Source organism: Odocoileus virginianus, chromosome 1 (genome assembly GCF_023699985.2).
Source record: "Odocoileus virginianus isolate 20LAN1187 ecotype Illinois chromosome 1, Ovbor_1.2, whole genome shotgun sequence".
Lineage (NCBI taxonomy): Eukaryota > Metazoa > Chordata > Mammalia > Artiodactyla > Cervidae > Odocoileus > Odocoileus virginianus.
Genome location: NC_069674.1, coordinates 78597471 through 78620106, shown reverse-complemented (window position 1 = coordinate 78620106; position 22636 = coordinate 78597471).

The window sequence follows — 22636 nt, the reverse complement described above, 5'->3', positions numbered from 1 at the left end:
GTCACATGCCACAATAATATTAATCAGGACAAAAGTGAGAAAAAGGCACCAGACTCCTTTATGTTCAATGAAACAGCATAAAGTTCCTGTTATAGGTAGGTTCTGGGAAATTGCAGGCACACAATAAATGGTAGCTATTATAACTTTCAATAAGAAGAGGTGGAATAAAAGTCAGGTTCAGAGTCTTAAAAGACCAGTTGGAGAGAAAAGTGAGGAAGCAACTGGATTACCTACAAGCTTGAAAGCTGAGAGTCAGGAATCAAACATGGATCATCAGTCAACATGTCTTTTGGTTGTTTTCTTAGTTGACTTATTTTTACTCTTCAAAATAACTGCCTCAGTCACTTGAAAAAATTAATTGACTAAGACATTGATCACCCAGCACAATGCCTTGCATGCAAGTGCAAAGGGAAAATAAAATTTTTGTTTCCCATGCACCATGACCATTTTTATCAGCTTGCATCATTTATCTCATTTAATTATCATGAAACCCCATGGGCTGGGTGCCACTCTGCCAGAAATGACATCTCCTTCTGTCAATTTACATATCAGTAAACAAAGATCCATGGAGGTTAACTAAACTTTAAAACTACTCACCTATAACGATTTGTCTGCCTTTCCACAATGCCACATTACACATTAAAATCTCCCCATGCTGACATGTGTGTAAAATATAAGGGGAAGAAATTCATGAAGAGTGCCATGGCAGAGATTATAGATTATTTTCATGGAAATGCTGGAAGTGTCAACATAAAATAAACTCTTTATAAATGTTTATTGAGCAGATGAGTGATACTTTCTATACTTTTCATATTTACCTTTTCTATATACCACAATTTGATTAGAGCTGGACAAATGCAGTAACAATAGGGTGAAGTAGATTATTATTTGATATTATGAGCAAAGCTGTAGCTTTGTGCAGTTTTGAATTTCTGACCTGCTTTTTTGGTATGCCTCTAACAAACTTCTGTTATAAATTTGGAAATAAATCAAGATTTTGAAAATCTAAAACAATAAACATGTTTTTGTGTTTTCTTTGCAAAAGAATGTATATGTCATGTTGCCATTTATACAACTGTTTGGATGCAGAACAAAAAATAAAACATACACCTTTTGTTAACTTATATTAAACAATGATACAAAGACATCATCAAAGTTAATACATACTTACTGACTGTTGGTTATCCTGTTACCAATTTTTCCTTATTTCACACCTAATGAGATATATACTGTCTTGATAAGGAAATCAGGGACTGAAGTGTGGGTTCTAGATAATTTCTCTAAGGCAAGAAAGTAAAATAAAGAGTGTAATGTTAGAAGAGAAAGAAAGAAAACTTTTATTATTATTCTCAGGATTTCTTTCTACCTGTCAAATCAACCAGAAATGCTTCCCAGCTACATATATTTCAGCCTTCGGAATTTAGCTTAATGAGAGTCAGTTGGCAGGTAATGCCCTTTTGTTTTTCCTGAAAACAAATATTTTATTACACCTTGGTACCTGGAAAAATAGTATTGCTAGATATAGGATATGAATCATAATGCTTATTTTCTGTCAATACATTGAAGGTATTACAGTGCCTCTAACTTTCATGGTTGTTACATCAGTCTAGGAAAGGGCTTATCTTTTTTGTCATTTCTAAAATTTTGTCTTTATCCCTGAGGTTCTATTACTAATTTGTGGTACAACAATTACTATCAGAGTACTACTATATACTTTATTGCTATACTTTTTTTCATTTACCCTGTTAGTAATTTCTAGCTCTTATAGGATAAAACATTAGGTTTAATTTATTCTGTAAATTTATATTCATAATTTCATAATTTTTTCTCAAAATTCATGATTTTAAAATTTTCCTCAAATATTGCCTTTTACCTCTTCCATTCTTTCTGTTCTAGAATTTCAATTAGACTTATATTGTTGTTGTTCAGTCATCCAGTTGTGTCTGGCTCTTACAACCCCATGGACTGCATCACACCAGGCCTTCCTATCTCTCACCATCTCCCAGAGTTTGCCCAAGTTTATGTCCAGTGCACTGGTAATGCCATCCAGCCATCTCATCCTCTGATGCCATCTTGTCCTTCTATCCTCAGTCTTTCCCATCATCAGGGTCTTTTCCAATGAGTTGGGTGTTTGCATCAGGTGACCAAAATATTGGAGCTTCAGCATCAGCATCAGTCATTCCAGTGAATGTTCAGGGTTGATTTCCTTTAAGAGTGACTGGTTTGATTTCCTTGTTATCCAAGGAACTCTTCAAGAGTCTTCTCCAGCACCACAGTTCAAAGAGATCAATTCTTTGGTACTCTACCTTCTTTATGGTCCAGCACTCACAACCATAGGTGACTACTGGAAAAACCATAGCTGTGACTATACAGACCTTTGCTGGCAAAGAAATATCTTTGATTTTCAACACACTGGCTTGGTTTGTCATAGCTTTCCTGCTATGAAGCAATCAACTTATAATTTCCTGGACACAGTCACCATCTGCAGAGATTTTAAGGCCCAAGAAGAGGAAATCTGTCACTGTCTCCACCTTTTCCCCTTCTGTTTGCCGTGAAGTGATGGGGCTGGATTGCATGAAGAGGAAACTTACATTAGCCTACCTAATTTACTTTCTGTGTCCCATAACCACTGTTTGATATTTCAACTTCTCTTTGTGGATTGCCTCATGAATATTTTCTTTAGTTTATCTTCCAGCTCTTGCTTCTACCTTGATGCACTGAAGTTTTTGCTTTACTTTCTCCATTTCTAAAACTTTAAGATTCCTTTTTAAGTCTCTACAAAAACTTTAGAGTCCCTTGATGTACACTCAGATTTTCATGCTTGCTTCTATTTTTTGAAATAAGTGAAACATGAATATTTAAATTATTGTCTTATGCATCTAATACATGATATCTCTGCACATGTACTTCTGCTAGTTTTCACTAATGATACATTTCCCACCATGTGTTTCTTGGGTTTTGTCTGTGTATGAGACTTTGAAAGTGAAGGTGAGATTTACTAGTGTAGATTCTACATTTCCTTGTTTTGCTTGCCTGGGGGTGCCCCCCACCAACTAAGTTTTATAAAGTTGAGGAAATAATCTGCATGAACCAAGTTATGGTTATGAATTCTAAAAGGATATTATTTTTCCCTCACACAATACCAGTGACATAAGGAAGTTTATTTATTGTTCCTTCTGCTGTGGGTTTACTGCAGGTGTAATCCTTTGGGAATTCAGCTTTATAGAGCAATCTCCTATCATATTCTCTACTTTAATCGTACCTGGGACTTTGTCTTTTGTCTTGCATACCCAAAACAGCCATCAAAATAGAAAATTAAAGTCCCATGGGTTTGGTTCATCAATGTAAAGTAAAAACTAGCTTTTAAGCACACCTAATTCCTAGGCTTTCATTCTCACTGTTTTTAGCCTCTATGGATTTTTAAATTTATTATTATTACAGGAAGACATCAAAAAGATGCCTGCTGTATTTTATTTGTAAAATGCAAAATCAAATAAAAAGAAACACATTCTCTTACATGTTTCTATTGGGATGTCTGTTAAGTTTTGTCTACCTGTTTCATTGAAAATCCTATTTTCAAAACTTGAATTATATATGCCTTTTCTTGTTATTATATGTTAAAGTTGTATATTTTAGTTTTTAGAATTTTTGTTTGTTGTTTCAATCAGCTGTCAACTATGAATCTTACTAATACTGGGTTCTTTGTTAGAAGTGATACAAAAGACAGATGAATGTTGATATAACATATGTATGAAATCAGCCTCTAGAGAATGAGAATTCTATGAATTATACCTCAGAAATAACATCCCAGTTTTACCTTAACTATTCTTCAAAGATTAGCAAACAATATATAGAATGCCATTACCTATTGATTTTATATGAAAATCTTTCTTAAAATGACAGTTTATAAATTCTTGATTTTTTAAAATCACATGGTACACACTGGGATGAAGTTGATGTAATGATCTGTCAGTATTTATCACTTAAACTGTGAGTAGCAAAATACCTGACCAACAGTAACCTCGCAATATAATATCTTTTATTGTTTATTTAGAAACTATCTAGAGGTAGGTTGTTTCATAAATGATTCAGTGATTAAAGAACAGTACCACCTGACCTATTTCTTTATTTCTTAGCCCGCTGATTATTTGTCCTAATCATTCTTGTGTCTTGGCTATAGAGATGGTTTCCATAGCTCTAAGAATCACATCAGCAAGGCAGAAACAAAGGATGGAGGGATACCAGCAGGCTATTTTCTTTCATTTCTTTGCATCAAATTATCTTTTGAACATGACCCCAGTAAAATTCTTCTTAGGTTTCTGTGATTATAACTGGGCCTCATGACTGGTTCTTGCTTCAAGAATGACTAGAGAAATGAGGATCTGTGGCAAATCCACAGGAGAAGAAAGTTGGGAATGGATTGCTAGAGGCAAACTAATGCCATCTGCAATTATTCCACCCCTGCTATTCAGCATCCATACTCATTTTTTCATGAAAGACCCTCCTCTTCCACAAGAGAGACCACCCCAAAAGTTGATCCAATTACTATTTATTGCATATGGCTCCTTTCCTAAAATATAGTGATATGCCTAATCTCTGACAGCATAGATGCTACTACTCATGATCCAGAAACTGAGTTAAAACAGAACATAATTACCTTTAACATGCACAACAAGACGAATAAATGCTATAACTTCAGTTCAGTTCAGTCACTCAGTGATGTCCGACTCTTTGTGACCCCATGGACTGCAGCGCGCCAGGACTCCCTGTCCCTCATCAACTACTGGAGTTTACTCAAACTCATATCCATTGAGTCGGTGAAGCATCCAACCATCTCATCCTCTGTTGTCCCCTTCTTCTCCCATCTTCAATCTTTCCCATCATCAGGATATTTTCCAGTGAGTCAGCTCTTCGCATCAGGTGGCCAAAGTATTGCAGTTTCAGCTTCAACATCAGTCCTTCCAATGAATATTCAGGACTAATTTCCCTTAGGATGGACTGGTTGGATCTCCTTGCAGTCCAAGGGACTCTCAAGAGTCTTCTCCAACACCACACTTCAAAAGCATCAATTCTATGGGACTCAGCTTTCTTTATAGTCCAACTCTCACATCCATACATGACCACTGGAAAAACCATCACCTTGACTAGATAGACCTTTGTTGGCAAAGTAATGTCTCTGCTTTTTAATATGCTGTCTAGGTTGGTCATAATTTTCCTCCCAAGGAGTAAGTGTCTTTCATTTCATGGCTGCAGTCACCATCTGCAGTGATTTTGGAGCCCCAAAAAATAAAGTCTGACACTGTTTCCACTGTTTCCCCATCTATTTGCCATGAAATGATGGGATGGATGCCATGATCTTAATCTTCTGTATGTTGAGCTCTAAGCCAACTTTTTCACTCTCCTCTTTCACTTTCATCAAGAGGCTCTTTTGTTCTTCACTATACTTAGATTTTCATTTGAACTGTGAACAATTTGAAGCACAATAATTGTTATAGAGAGCATATATCTTACCCTGCTATTTAGTAATGGCAGGAAATCCTATCCTGGCAATGAAGTAATTTTCCTGATTTCCACTCTATTCTGTCTCCAATTCTGTTCTAAAATCTTTAGTTCTATCACCAGGAGAGAACAACTTTCCTTTTTGTCTTCCTTCCCATTCACATCTGAATTGGCTGCTCCTTCCGGAGTATCCACTGCTTTTAGCATCTCTCTTTGATGCCACCTCAGAGGCCCAGGGATTTTCACAGATGTTTCCTAGCCAGATTTCCTATTTTATTGCTAGTATATTTCCCTCAAATTTTAGTAGGTTCAAATTTATTTGCTTTTAATCAATTCCATGCTCCTATGTCTATGGTCAAAATAGCTTAAACAAAGTATTGAATCTAGACTAGGTAGACCATAACTTGCAGTTGGGTCAAGAGGGTGTGTGACCCCTTGATGAAAGTTGTTGGGGAGAATATGAGGCACCTCCATATCAAACCTCCTAATGAGGCTGATGTTTCAGTGCTGGCACTTAGACTAGCTTCAAGCTGGCAAACAGAAGTTGCTTTTTCTAGGAGTTGGAAATACTGAATTATGAGATGAACTCTCAGTCAGCCTGGATTAGGAGCCATAGACAGAGAGTGTCTGGCCTCAAAGAATAACTAAACACAGGCCACCATTCTGAGTTTCAGCTCTTCATTCACCTGCAGTTCAACTTGTGCTACTTTGTTGTCTAGTTCCCAAAGTATTATGTAACAGTTTGAGGAAATGTTTCATCACATCTTAACAAATGTCCCTCAAAAGCAGAAAGTGTTGATTTCTGGCTCTTCTTCAGCCTATTATCAAGCAATAGCACGTTTAGAGGCAGTTCTAAACAGTCTAAACTGTCAACCCAGTTCTACTCTGCTGAGGATATGTACTGGCACTCACTGAAGACCTGGGAAACTTACTGATGATTTGATGCATCTGCATTAGAATGTTTATAGTTAAGTGTAACTCTAATTGCTTAGTGTGCAGAACAAAGTAGCAATTCAGGGAGAAATGATACACAAAACAGCAGGAAAACTGGATAGTGTTCTCACAGACTATATTTGTGACCAAAAGGATGATTTCTTATTACTAGTATTAGAAGAGTTAATACTCTTAATATTATTAAAATTGAATTAACAATTGGATCCCAGATGTTAAAATGATAATAATTCTTGGATATCTCCAACTTTTTTGTTTTTTTCAGTTAGCTCAATATATTTACTACTAACAAAGCTAGTGGAGCTGATGGAATTCCAGCTGAGCTATTTCAAATCCTAAAAAATAATGCTGTGAAAGTGCTGCATTCAATATGCCAGCAAATTTGGAAAATTTATCAGTAGCCACAGAACTAGTAAAAGTCAGTTTTCATTCCAATCCCAAAGAAGGGCAATGCCAAAGAATGATCAAACTACTGCATAGTTGCACTCATTTCACATGCTGAAAAAGTAACTCTCAAAATTCTCCAAGCTAGGCTTCAACAATACATGAAGCAACAACTTCCAGATGTTCAAGCTAGATTCAAAAAAGGCAGAGATATCAGAGTTCAAATTGCCAACATGCATTGGCGTAGAAAAAGCAATAGAATTCCAGAAAAGCATCAATTTCTGCTTCACTGACTACATGAAAGCTTTTGACTGTGTGGATCACAACAAACTGTGGAAAATTCTTCAAGAGACAGGAATACCAGACCACATTCCCTGCCTCCTGAGAAATCTGTGTGCAGGTCAAGAAACAACAGTTAGAACCAGACATGGAACAATGGACTGGTTAAAAATTGGGAAAAGGGTACATCAAGGCTATATATTGTCACCCTGCTTATTTAACTTATTTGCAGAGTACATCATGCAAAATGCTGGGTTGGATGAAGCACAATCTGGAATCAGGATCACTGGGAGAAATATCAATAACCTCAGATATGCAGATGACACGACCCTTATGGCAGAAACCAAAGAGGATCTAAAGAACCTCTTGAAAGAAGAGAGGTGAAAGAAGAGAGTGAAAAAGCTGACTTAAAACTAAACATTCAAAAATCAAAGACCATGGCATCAAGTTCCATCACTTCACAGCAAATACATGGGACAACAATGAAAACAGTGACAGGCTTTATTTTCCTGGGCTCCAAAATCACTGCAGATGGTGATTGCAGCCATGAAATTAAAAGATGCTTGCTCCTTGGAAGAAAAGTTATGACAATCCTATACAGCATGTTAAAAAGCAGAGACATCGCTTTACCAACAAAGGTTTGTATAGTCATATCTATGGTTCTTCCAGTAGTCATATATGGATGTGAGAGTTGGACCATGAAGAAGGTTGAGCACTGAAGAATTGATGCTTTTGAACTGTGGTGTTGGAGAAGACTTTTGAGAGACCCTTGGACTTCATGGGTATCAAGTCAGTCAATCCTAAAGGAAATCAATTCTGAATATTCATTGGAGGGGCTGATGCTAAAGCTGAAGCTCCAGTACTTTGGCCACCTGACGGGAATAACTGACTCGTTGGAAAAAACCCTAATGCTGGGAAAAATTGAAGGCAGGAGGAGAAGGGGATGACAGAGAATGAGATTGTTGGATGGCATCACCAACTCAATGGAAATGAGTTTGAGCAAGCTCCGGGAGATGGTGAAGGACAGGGAAGCCTGGTGGGCTGCAGTCCATGGGATCCCAAAGAGTCAGACATGGCTGAGCAACTGAACAACAACAACAAAATTAGAAGTAGAAATAAAAAAATCTTGTACTGCCAGATATGCAGGTGGTTTCTTACCCCACTGGCAATGGGATTGGAAGGAACTTTACAAGTCTTAAGAGAGCTTAAAAACAATCAGTGGCTGCACTTGCTTTAGAAACACAAAAGTGTCTCAGAAATACAATCATCTATTTTATTGTTATGTTTATTTGTTTTTTTATTTTAGGCAGAGAATACCTGTGGCTTTTACTTTGACACAGAATAATCATGCCAAACTGAGTTTAATATGTCAACATATAGAACAAGATGGACAAAAGGACTAGGAAATTACCTATATTCTTTTCATCTCAACTTGCATAGGCAATGTTCAATTATATAAGTTTTTGAGTGTCCTTGAATGTATTCTACATGTTTTACAGTCTATAATTTCTCTTTCTCTTCTCTCTCTTTTGTTTTATATGTCTGCAATTTTATCTGTTCTGTTTCATGCTTAAATATTCATTTATCCTCATTCTGTGTAAGTTTACTCATAAGTTTTAGAAAGTTACTGCCAGTACATGATGGCAAAAAAAATAGGTGCAATACATTTTCATTCAAGTGTGCAATTTCTTTCTTTACCATGATGACTACTTTAATGTTTCTAAGTAGAATTCCTTAGCTAAACAATGGATCTTATGTTATGCAAAGAAGGATATCTCTTGTCAGTATTTAGCAGATTATGTTTAGGACCTCTGTACAGTTTTACTAAATTTGACATATTAATGTTGCCAGGACTTTAGAGATTTGTGAATTGTTTTCTTACCAGCCTCGGCTAGACTACTCAGAATCCAGGTGTGTACCATTGAGTTACACAATTACATACTTGAAAATCAAAAGGGAGAAATGAAACCATAAAGCTGAGTATACAGGAAAGCCAAATGCACACTCAGGGTGCATCATTACATACTTCAGACTCAGAAAGCAGGACTTCCTCCTACAAATAGCGGATAGGGAAATCAGAGAGTGCATCCTATTGACAGGTGGGAAGAGATACAGGGAGATTAGATTCACTCTAGCAATTTTCTACCTAAGAGGAGCAATTCCAGTATACCTGGAATGTCAAAGCCAAAACAACTCTGATTCTATTTTGTCTAATCAAGAAAATATCTACTATTCGTTTTTTCTTCACTTGATTGGTACCTGACGGAAAGAAGATGTCTGCAGAGAACTTTGCTACCAACATTTCTAATCCTCATGATGTGAGACAAAGAAAAGTGTCCTTGATCTTTTTCCTTCCTCCTCATAAGATTTCCCTTTCATAAATTGTTCCTTGTAATTTGTTCCTTTGTAATTACAAAAAGCAATTTTGACACCCTAGATTGCTACCTATTATCATAACAGTAAGTGAATACTCCAACTAACTTTCATACTTTTATTTTCCTAATCATATTAATGAAATTTGTTACTACACAGCCCTTGGGGAAAGCTACACAATCAGAAAATTTTCCTTCAATCATACAATAGAACGTCAGGGAAAGTGCTTCTGAGACTGTTATCAGAAACTAAAAGCTCCTCACATACAGTATCATTCTGATAACTTACTAGCTCCTATACAACATACTTATTTTTCTATAATTTGTGCCTTCATTCTAGGTCTTAGTAAAGTTTTAGACCCACAGAAATTCTTTAATAAAGAGTATCCAGTTTCCCTTTGTATTTCACATTGTTATATAAAGTTGTACAAAGAATTAGGAACAATCCTGGTGATATAGTCCAGTCATCTGGGAATATAGAGAGGTGGATACAATTGACATTGAAAATTTTTAAAATTCTGGGATCCTTTCTATAATGGTTTAACAGTACTCTGAATCACTGTTCCCCCACCCCAAATTGAAAAAAAAAAGTGCTTTAAAAAAATATGAATTCAAGAGGAAATATCCTGTAATTCTTTCAGTCTTCAAAAAGCACACAATTTTCACCCCTTGCAGAGATAAGCATAGAAGCAATGAAGTTATAGTTATTTAACTACCAACTTCCCAAAAACCATTTATATACAAGATGGCTTCAAGTAAATGTTATAGAAAAGCTTTTTAAACTCAGGTTTCTTATATGACCTTAAGAACCTACCTGTCAACTAACAGACTTTTCCAGAGACACTGAAACTCAAGTTTTGAGATTAGAAGAAAATCTGTTCCTTTTTTGGTTGGTTTTTCCAGTTTAGAGTAAAGATGCCCTCTACCACAAAATATCCTTTCTTTTCAGGGTCATATTTTAACATAAGAAATAAATTGAGTTCTATCTTCTATCTGTATTTTTCATGTTTCCTTTAAATAGGTCATTTCCATTGCACACAGGTAGTAAATTTATCTCACATGGTTTTTATACAACAGCCTAGAATAGCAAGCTCCAAAGAGCAACATCTAATGGTATCATTAAAATGATTGTAAACATGCCTGTTGTGGCAGATGTAAGCATTCTTTCTGTTGAAATACATTCAAATTGTTTGGTAAGATCAAACAAAGTAGAGTTTTAATATGTCAAACATGTCTACATTCTAACAGTTTCTGTTTTTAAAGAGATCTGTTTCTTTAGAAGTCAGGACAGCTATAAAAAAGAGCCAGACTAGAGATCAGATTCAAAGTCGAAACTTATTTTCTCTGATTAGGGCAGAGTTCTCTGTATCTGTATCATTTAGCCAACAGTTTTCAAAGAAAAGAGATCAAACAGAATAATATTGCAGGTATTAAATTAAGATGGTAGAGGCATGTGTGCCTATTAATTAACCTTAATTAGTATTAGGTTTTGCCCAACACAAAATTAAATATTTTTAGTTATTAAGTCTAATCTGTCCTTTTCCTAATCCTTTCACCTCTCTGCCATCATCCTCTTCCTCTAATTTATAAATTTACTCAGAATAATGTCACACTACGTGTTCTAATTTTCAGACTATTTAAAATTAATTCCAGGAAAGTCAGTTAAATTTTATGTTCTCAAGTGACAACTTGGCTTTATTTTTTCCAATAACAACATAATTAGATTTCTCTGGCAGGTTCACTAATATGATATTTTAAAATTTAGCAGGAAATTGTGAATTAAATATCTATATTATTAGTATGAGAGAATATACATAGAATGAAGTCTCCAGTTAAAGTTAATAACAATAATATACTTCATAGATCTCTGGTGTTTTATACAAATTATTTCATTTAATGTCACTGGATCCAAGATTACAGAGCTAATAAACCAGGATTATGTAAAAAACCAAAAAAAAAAAAAAGAGAAACTACACTTAACCATTAAAATATACTACCTGTTTAAGTTTTCACTTGAGATAGTGTTAGTTACAGAAGCTTTTTTAAAATAGGTCAACATATGATAGTTTTATCTCTACAAAAATATAGGAGAATTTCTCTCTTGTGGCTGACAGTAAAAATCACCAAATATTCTATTTTCTTCCTTATATTCCTATGCTCTATTACAATGATTTTGTACCACAAGAATATTTTCGGAGAATAGAGTGAGAAAAAGTGTCATGTGACATTTCTAGGCTGAGACAGTGGATATCTCAGGCACCATTCTTTATTTTCTCTTTTGCTCTGCTATGTACCTAAGGTCTTGTGTTGTGAACCCAAAACATAAAAACAGAAGGGATCACTGAGTTACCGCAAGGTGAACAGTGCTCAGAGAATTGCTCAAATACACGTTGAATTCAGAATGAACCAGAAGTAAGCCTTTGTTGTATTGAGCATTGTGATGTGGTCATTGTTTCTTTCTATCTAATCTATTCTACCTAGTTCGTCTGTCTTAGCTAGCTTATCCTGGTTATGGTAGAAGTTGGCAATAGAAGTGAGAGGATGTCTTTAAAAACCTAATCCATTTGGCATTGACCTAGTGATCCAGTAGTGAATGAGCAGAGAGAGAACTGATATTAGAAGCTTTCAAAAGATGGAGATTCATTTTATACAGTAGAGAAGCATTAGAATGATGTGCGCAGCAGATCATGTGCCTAACAAAGTCGGGATCCTGGTTGAAGCAGGATGTTAATAATGTGTGTGACTTGCTATTAACTCTATTCAGCGAGGTATATTAAGTAATGAATGAGCTCAGAATAGAATTGGCTACTTTGTAAGCAAAGGTGAAATGAGTAGAGAAAGTCAATACAAAGTCTTTCAGTGTTGGTAAAACAATCACTTCAAAACCCTAATAAATGATAAGGGTACAAAAGCCTTTACAGATGAATGTCTGGTGATATATTTCCAACTGATTAAATTGCCTCAAAGCAAAGAACAGGTTAAGAATGTGGCACTCAATAATTTGGTAAAATGATTCAGGGCAAAGATCAGATTAACAACGTGGCTTTGACCGGAAATTCAAACAGCTTCTATGTAGCCCTGTTATATAGAGAGAATTAATAATGGAATGAAAGAGTAGATAGGTACAAAATAGAAAAGAGCAGGGCATTTTCTGTGTGCTTGGATAAAATTGGAATGAAAGCTTACTGGATTTTTTTAAGTTCTTCTGGTAAAGAAACTGTGTTTGGACCCACCCCCACCCCCACACCGCCCCCCCCCCCCAAAATAAAAAACTTTACAGGCTTTAAATAATTCTAATTTACCAAATATTCTGTGAGCAGAAAGCTGGCTGAGCAAACTCCTCAGATTGCAAATAGGGTGTATTCCCCCAAACCCACATCGAATCAGAACAAGGCTAATGGGGAAAAAAACATCCTTAAAGATGCAACCATGAGCTCCAGAGAACAATGGACTTCGGAGAGGTTCCCAAAAGAGTCTAGACCTTGGGGGAACACTCTCCAACCCCACTTTGGGACCTCTCACCAGTGCCTGCTTCCCTGGTGCACAGTGGTCAAGAATCCACCGGCCGATGAAAGAGACACAAGTTTGATCCCTGGGTCTGGAAGATCCCCTGGAGGAAGAATGGCAACCCCCTCCAGTATTCTTGCCTACAAAATCCCATGGACGGAGACGCCTGGCAGGCAATAGAGTTCATAGGGTCGGAAAGTGTGGTCATTTAGTCACTTAGTCGTCATTTAGTCACGTAGTCCATCGTCACTTTTCCTATGGAAAAGTCATTCCTTAGGAAATGACTGCATGACTGAGCAGGCACCAGTGCTTGCTCATGGGAAGTGAAATATCTATGTGTCAGTGACTGGTGTGTGTCTGTCTTTTCCTTTCTTTTCTTTTTATTGGAATAGAATTGCTTACCCATGCTGTTAGTTTCTTCTGGACAGCATCACGAGCCCACTGGATGTATTACATACATCCGCTCCCTCCGAGACTCCCATCCCACCCCTCTGGGTCATCACAGGCCAAGCTGAGCTTCCTGTGCTATACGGCAACTGCCTTCTCTCTGTTTTACCCACAGTAGGATTTACCTAGAGCCTGTCATACAGATTGAAGTAAGTCAGAAGAGAAAAACAGATATTGTGTATTAGCACATGTACGTGGAATCTAGAAAGATGGTATTGAAAAACCTATTCCTGCTCTATTTTCAGGGCAGGAATAGAGGCAAAGACATAGAGAATATACTTGTGAACACAGGAGACAGAAGGAGTGAGGGGGATGAATTGAGTCTTCTTGCTAAGTAGTATCTGTTCTATTTCTGTTCCACCATTATTAGTAGTGTGTTTTATTATCATTTATTATTGACTGTTCATGTATGTGTATGGGGAGGCTCCCTTAACTTGTCTTTTTAGTTCATGTGTATCACTTGAAAGTATTCACAAACCTGATATAGAGACTTGCATGTCAGTCAGAGTGTTCCACAAGCAGAAACTGGATTGGACCTTTGAGTTATCTCACTTGGAGAGTAATGTTTCTTTGCACATTAATGGGGGGAAAAAGGATATTGGGTGATGGAAACAGTCCTCAAATAATAATCCCCACATATTCCATTAGTTTTCTATATCCCCTTGCTCCAGAGGTTAGGTGGAGACAAGAATTATGAAAGCTGATATGGTCAATGAAAGGTGAATAGAATTGACATGTAAAAATTCAGTCCAAGAGAGTTTGGCTCATATTTCATTTTCCAATCTCTCTCTCTTGCTAGGCAACAGTAAATACTTGTGTTGAGATAATGGTCATGTGATTGAAGCAGGCTAGATCACTGAGTTGCTTGCTACAGAGAGAATATGGTCTTGGGATGTTATGCATTCCCATAGTGCATTTGTGGGAAAGAGAAATAAACTTCTGCTGTGTTAGGTCTCTGAGGTATTTTGAACTTCTACGTAACCTCACCTTTCTTATCTAAACACTGCTACCACTACATTTAATATAAATTTTGGAGAGACATACTGCTTTCTGGTTTCAGACTGAAATAATGTTTGAGTAACATTCTTAACAGATGAACATATCATAATGATTATGAAATCAATCTCTCTTCTGAAGTCAAAATGTTGGAATTATTTTGCATTTTTAGAGTTCTGTAATACATGGGCCTAAAATAAAGCTTAACACATAATAAAAAAAATCAAAAATAGCATGAAACCTACAGATGATAATTATTTTCAATCTCTCAATGTCATAGTAAAGTGATCTCTGCCCTAACATCTTAGTGAAAATAAATGGAACAAGGAACCAATGAGTTATTTAAAGGACTCATTAACTTTCACATGACCCTATTTGTAATTGAGACAGTTATGTCCTAGAAGTACCCTCCAAGAAATGATTAATGAGGTTTTCAAACATTGTAAATTGACTGACATAGAAGGGAGTGATCGCGTTCTTAACCAAATCTCTGTGAGATCCAGGTAAAAGGGAAGACTTATCTCAAATAATTCATGATAGTGCCTCATATTAAACATTTGAACATGTAATTATTTTTCCTAAAGTTTAAAGAGCTCCATAAACTAGGTCAGTAAGGAGATGCATTTATCAAAGTTTTTCTCTGACTTGATCACAGGTAAGCAGGTTTAAGTATACAGATCTTTTAACTTCACTCATATTAGTAACAAACTTTCCACAAATGCATTGAATTATACATAATAATTTACTAGAATTTTTTTCTGCCCTTTTGTTTTTTGAACGAGTTAAATTGCTCAGGCCTGGTGCACTGGGAAGACCCAGAGGAATTGGGTGGAGAGGGAGGTGGGAAGGGGGATCGGGATGGGGAATACATGTAAATCCATGGCTGATTCATGTCAATGTAGGACAAAACCCACTGAAATGTTGTGAAGTAATTAACCTCCAACTAATAAAAATAAATGAAAAAAAAAATTCCATCTATACCACAGAAGTTTGAATGGCAATTGGATATGTTTGATCATAGCATATGGCTCATTTGAATAAATTATAATTAGACCCCTACTTGTATTAAACAGTAGGACCTAAGGACTGGAATTACATGCATCAGTGGTTCAGTTCTCCCGTTCCCTAGTGTAAGGTGGCTATAGATGTTAAGTGTGACGTTAACTGTTACGGGTGATTGTAAGAAAATGTTAATATAGCAGTGTATTGTTTCAACTGAACCAAGAAATGCTTTTCTAAATTAACTAAACTTTGGAAGTTTCTTTCTGGTTAAAAATGAGTTAACAGTTCTTACATTTTATCTGTATAACCTGTACTCCTTTTTAAATTTTCCACCCAGTAAAGTATAAAAATTAGTCATTGTGTAGTGGGAATATTCAACTGTATTTTATAGCATTTATTTAATATTCTCTAACAGAGAAGTAAGTTGGCCTAATATACTTCTATTTTTGTTAAATATATATTGTAAATGTAACTTGAATTTTTCCAGTTTATTATTCAAATTAACAGCTCTCTCTCTGTAGAACAAGGATTTTTAAACTACTGTTGTTCATGTATTCTTACACTAAAAATTTAGAGATAATTCTTTTTTAAAAGTATATAATGACAGAAGTGTTTAATATAGATATTGTAAGAAATTATTCTGGTTCACTTTACATGCATTTCCTCAATTATAAGGAAAATGATTTTACTGTAATCAAGAATGCATTTTCTTAAAAGAGTTAAATTTTATGATGTAGGATATTTGTGCACAATTAAATTGTGACTAACTGTAATACCAAACAATATCTAAAATGGTAAAATTATTACTCATTCATCTCTGAGTTTTTTTTAAGACTATTTCCATTACATCAAAACTAGAATCTAGTCTGTAGTTTAATTAAAAGCTGTATATGACTTTTGAAAAGCGAAATACTACCTTGAACTTTTTGTAAATTTCTGAATCAAGCCAGTGTTTCTTTCAATTTATACAATTTTGATTTCCTCCACTAATTAATTGCACACCTGGTCTCTAATCTGCATCTTCCCACTGCTTGTTTTTGCTTTACTTTCAGCAGATATATGTAAACACTCTTCCTAAAATATCTTTTAATCACTGAAACTTCCTTATTCATGTTGGACTATCAAGACAAAATTCTCTCCAACATATACGACCCTTCATCAAATAACTTCAAAATAATCAATTGTATTTCCTATTAAGAGTCATGTTTAACTTTTGTTGTTAGGGATATCTTCTTACTTTTTCCTGTTAGAATTCTAGCTTGGACAAGAAAAGAGGGGCCATTCTGAGCAGGGCAGGTATTACAGATCACAGCATTTAGGAGTATGAAGCCAAGTACCCAAACGTAGGTTAGCAAATGAAAGATCAAATTGGGGAATTTTGCAAGACAGGTGGGGCCATGAGAATAGGAGACAGTGCTAGGCAGAAATCTAAGGCTTTTAGCAATTTATTGAGCATTTAAGTCTCTGTGTGTTTGAGGTCTGAATGAGTGCCAGAAGGAGCTATCTGAATTTGACTTTTTTGCAAAAGATATCCACACCTGTTCTTGAGGGAATCTTGATAACTGAAACGACACAAGAGCAGTCCACCTCTTGTCCTATCTGTAAACAACTATCACCAAGGTCACTGTATACTGTACTATTATGTGGATGAAGTAGTGGCTCCTAGATGGAATAATCTTGATGTGTTCTCTAGGTACACATCATGACCAAGATGAAGCAAATTACAAAAATGATTAAAATTGAGGTCCTTTTTTCCCCTCTGCACCTTGACTATGTCCCCAACCTCCATACTCAAACTAGAATCAGCCTATGTTTATTGGGTGAAGCTTAGTCTAATATAAAGTTCGATAAACAACACACTAATAGTTAGAAAACTTTAAGAAAAAAGGAGATTATCCCACCTCATGCCTATGGTGTGCTAGGAAAATAATGATTCTCAAAGATGTCCACAATCTAATCTTCAGTTCCAGTGAGTACCTTACCTTACTTGTCAAGAAGACTTTGCTGATTTGACTAAAATTAAGTTCTTCTCTGGTGGGTCAGACAGTAAAGAATCTGCCTGCAATGCAGGAGACCTGGGTTCAATCCCTGGGTCAGGAAGATACCCTGGCAAAAAGAATGGCTCCCCACTCCAGTATTCTTGTCTGGAGAATTTCATGGACAGAGTTGCCTGGCAGGCTATAGTCTATGAGGTAGCAAAGAGTCAGACACTGACTGCAAGGACTTTGTAATAAGGAGATTATCCAGAATCTAATCTAATCTAATCATCTGTGTTCTTAAAGCAGACACCTTTCCTATCTGTGGTCAGAGAGACAAGGCCATATGAGAAGGATTCAGTTCCTGTTGCTCATTCTGAAATGTAGTGGTCTTTAAGCAAGAACCAGAGAGAGACTTTTAGAAGTTGTAAAAATTAAGAGAAAGAATTCTTCCCTGGGACATCCAGTAAGGAATTTAGCCAGGCAAACACCTAGATTTTAGTGCATGCTACGAAACGTCTGACCTGTAAAACTATAGAAGATCATAAATGTGTGCTGTTTTCAGCTACAACTTTTTAAAATTAATTTTCCTCAGCAGCAATAGAAAACCAAGCCCATCCCAAATCCATTTCATTTTTTTGAATTTGTTCATGACCTCTGTCATAGCAGCCGCATGCTTTCATTACCTATCCAAAGTGCAGACATGTTCAAAGTTTGGCCTCTGTTACTCCACTCACTCTAATTTCCACTCTTGAGCAGTGGTATCTATAGCCCGTATCATCCGACAGAACCCTGAACTGCCATCTGAAGATTTTGTCCATTTTGCTTTTACTGCCAACTAGACTCTAAACATATCACAGATATAATTTAACTTTTTGTTTTGTGTCTTCCAGTACACCTGGAACAATGTGCATTTTTATTGCTCAAAATCATTAATAGTAATAAAATTAATCACTTAATCTTTTTTTTAATCCAGGGATATATGCTTGTTTTTCATCTACTGTCCTATCTTTTATGGTATTGAGTGATAAAGTAAATATTTGAAATAAATTTCATAAGATCAGTCTCATTTCTTTGATAATATATACTACACTCAATATTCTGAATCCATCCAAAACTTGCCATGGAATTTCTCATATTGCCTAATAATTCACTGAAACAGTTTTTCCAAAGTCTAGTATACCAAACTCTGCCTCATCCTGAAGTCATAATTTTCATTTACATTTTTTTAGCATTTGACAAATTAGTTGCCAAGCAAATCTAATTTATGTTTTTAGTAATTGTGTATGAGTCATGCTGCCAATGTTTTTGTCTTGTTACAAATTGTCCCCATTTGGAAAGAACTGAGCAGTAAAATATGAAAAGAAAAGCCATCAGTACTTTGAAGTTTATTGGTTACAAAAATGGGATGCGTCTTCCCATAATCATTTTGATGAGCATGGAGCTTAGTTTATTGCTTTTCCTGCTTCAGAGTTGTCAGCTCATTTTAGTTGTGGAATAAGCTGGTGTTATGGAATTTGCAGGATATTTTTCAAGACCAAACTATTTCCTCAAATAGAAGCTTTGTTCTTATAAATAGATATAATTATGTTCATATGTTTGTAGATGAATTCAATAGTATGAGTTGTTGAACAGAATTTCTCATGAGCAGTTTCCTCAATTCTTTGGAATTTCACTCTTGAATGTGATCAGTAGAGGCAATTCAATCTGAAAAATAATTTTTCATGAAAACTATTTTTTTCCATGAATACATACTTCATCTTCTATGTATATACTTATTTGTTTTATACAAGCTCTGTGGACATTAACCATAGAGTTATAAATTACCTGCCTGAATTAAAAAATGAATTCTTAATTATTACAAACCTTAGTGTTTCTTCCAATTTATTAAAACTTGGTACAAATGCATGAAAATATGGTAATCTGTTTTCATTTTCACATTCATAAGAACAAATAAATACATATTCACCCATTTATAATTTTTCCAATTTTTAGTTTTTAAATAAGTACACTGTAAATTCCCTGGTGGTTCAGATGGTAAAGAATCTGCCTGTGATGCAGGAGACCTGGGTTTGATCCCTGGATCAGGAAGATCCCCTGGAGAAGGAATGACTACCCACTCTAGTACTCTTTCCTGGAGAATTCCATGGACTGAAGAGCTTGTCAGGCTACAGTCCATGGGGTCACAAAGAGTTGGACCCAACTGAGTGACTAACACTTTCACTTTTCACTGTAAATTATATAAAAGTATTTTGTATTTAAATTGATTGCATATGCATTGTTTAGTTTCTTTGCAAAAAGAAGAAACTTCAGGTTGCTATGAATGTTGAAAAAACAGACTGAGGGGAATTGATATTATGGACAACTCCATTTACCCGGAAAATATTGGAAAATGAGACTTTATTTTTGCCTATGATGAAGTGTTGTGTCATCTACTCTTGCCATTGTGTGATAATGAAGTTGTCATTCATAGGATGTTCCTAAGGGGAACCTTCTGGACCATGGGGAAGGGCTTTGGGGTGTATGGTCAAATGAATCTGAGGGGGTTTGTATAAATCCTATTCCCTAAGAAATTACCACCTATAACCGGAAACATGGCTATGTTCAGGAAAATGCCTTCTGATCAGTGACAGTTGATAGTTGGAAGAGATTCACCTTAACAATATGAGTCTCTGCCATCCTAGAGAAGGTCATTTGGTGAATCACAGCTGGAGTTTAATTAGGGCCCTATTTTGGATGGGAACCTTTTCCTATTGCCCTGAGATGTTTACATGTCTGAACATTCTGAGTTTGGGTAGTGGATACCTGGGATAAGAATATCTACCACACTGGGTTGAAATGTGGATTATGTGAAGTAAAAGGCCACAGCACTCTATACAGCTCTGATAAGGAAGAAATTTTCAATCAATGGAAAGACATGAAAGACATGCGTGCATGCTAAGTCGCTTCAGTCATGTCCGACTCTTTGGGATCCCATGGACTGTGGCTCACCAAGCTCCTCCATCCATGGGATTCTCCAGGCAAGAATACTGGATGGGTTGCCATGCCCTCCTCCACAGGATCTTCCCCACCCAGGGATGAAACCCAAGTCTCCTGCACCTCCTGCATGGAAGCTGTCATCATATAGGTTTATTAGAAGGATGAGCAATTTATCTTAAGTACACAATAGAACTTGGTACTTGTCACACTTAATGTCCTCAAAAGTATTACTTTCCCCTTGAAACTGCCTCTTTTAAAGTGCTAGGCCATGTTTCAAGCATTCACATCTCTTCTTGAGATTGTAGACAAAGCCATAACACACATAACTCTGTCACATGTAGATGCTATGATGGAATTGTTGGTCCAATGCATCCATCTCATCAACATAAGTAAGGCTCTCTGATTCAAATATATCAAGTATTGCATGGCTAGATAAATACCTATTACCAGTTCATTAGGCCAATTATTATTGGGTGCTTGGTTTTTCAACATTTATGTATAATTCTGATGCTCTAAAATATATTTTAAATTGTTTATTGTGATTTTTTTTCTGGTAGTAATTCTGTAAGATTATTTTGGCCTAATTGTAAACAGAGATAAATGTAAAAATGATAAAATAACCTGAATGCTTATAAGCCAGAGATATTTTTAAACTGATTAATTGTCCTTTTAAACTTTAAACATTGTTCAGATGTACATACATACATACACACACTCTATGAATACCATGTTCCACAACTGAGGCCATATTACATAAAACATAAAAAACATATACTGTTTTTTAATTTTTCCTTAACAACATATTATGTGAAATGTACATGTTGTTATTGAATATATGTGTAATATGTACATATATAATGTGTCTATATAATAATACACATATATACACATACATTCATTAATTATACATGTAGTTAATATGTATGCATCCTTATAGATGCATAGTGTTCATATTCTGCAACTTACTTAAATATTTTTTTATAAAGGTGTGTGTTTTCCATTTCCACTATTATTAGCAGTGCCACAGTTCATATCCTTATGTAAATGTCTTTGTATACCTATTTATTGCTATTCTTTGGCTGAATTCTTTACAATGAAATTGTTGGGCAACAATTATGCACATTAACATTTTTGGTGCACATTGCCTTTGGCAAATCTGTTACTGATTTTTTGTCACCATTGCCAAGGTAGTATCTTCAAGTTTGTACGGATTTCCTTCTCTGCCCCCACTGTTTTCCTCCTTCAGGCTACTGCCCATGAAATGCTGCCTGAGATCCATTACTCTCTGCCTGATCTCCTGCCAGGTCTTCCTCAGTGATGCTTTCTCAGTTACTCTTTTTGCTGGGTCCTTTCTTCAACATTGAGGACTCTCTTGCTGACCTTCTCCACCTCTTAAGCCAGTCTCACCTCAAGGCATATTTTTGACGACTACTTTTTAAAATATATATGAGAAAATAAGGATAAATATTTGGGTTTCCCCGATGACTCAGCAGGTAAATAGTCTGCCCACAATGCAGGTGACAGAGGAGACTCAGGATTGACCCCTGGGGTCAAGAAGATTTCCTGGAGGAGGAAATGTCATCCACTCCAGTATTTTTGCCTGAAAAATCCCATAGACAGAGGAGCCAGGTGAGCTACAGTCCAAAGGGTCGCAAAGACTTTGACATGACTGGGTATGCATATACAAAATTAATGAATACAATTTAAGCTTCCTTTAAAAATAGTAATGCTCATTTTAATTTGCCTGTAGTAAGCTAAATGTTGTATATGCATTATATAAATCATTAAGTACTATTATTTATGCTTTCCTTTGCAATAAAAAACTGAAGATTGGAAAATCTTTATTACTTTCCAGGGACAAATAACCCATGAATAGCACACATATTCTTATATCCATAATTGTATGATTTCAATTCTACTCTCTCTCTCTCTCTCTTTTTTAATTGAGTCTCCCTGGTGGCTCAGTGATAAAGAATACACCTGCGTGGAGGAAATGTGGGTTCCATCCCTGGGTTCCCTGGAGAAAGAAATGGCAACACACTCCAGTATTCTTGCCTGGGAAATCCCATGGACAGAGGAGCCTGGTGGGCTACAGTCTATGGGGTCACAAAAAAATTGAACACAACTTGACAACTAAACAACAACTAAACAATAAAAGAGAACTTAACCTGAGATCTATCCTCTCAGCACAGCTGAAATGTACATTAATGTTAACCATAGGTTCAGTGTTAAAAAACAAATCTG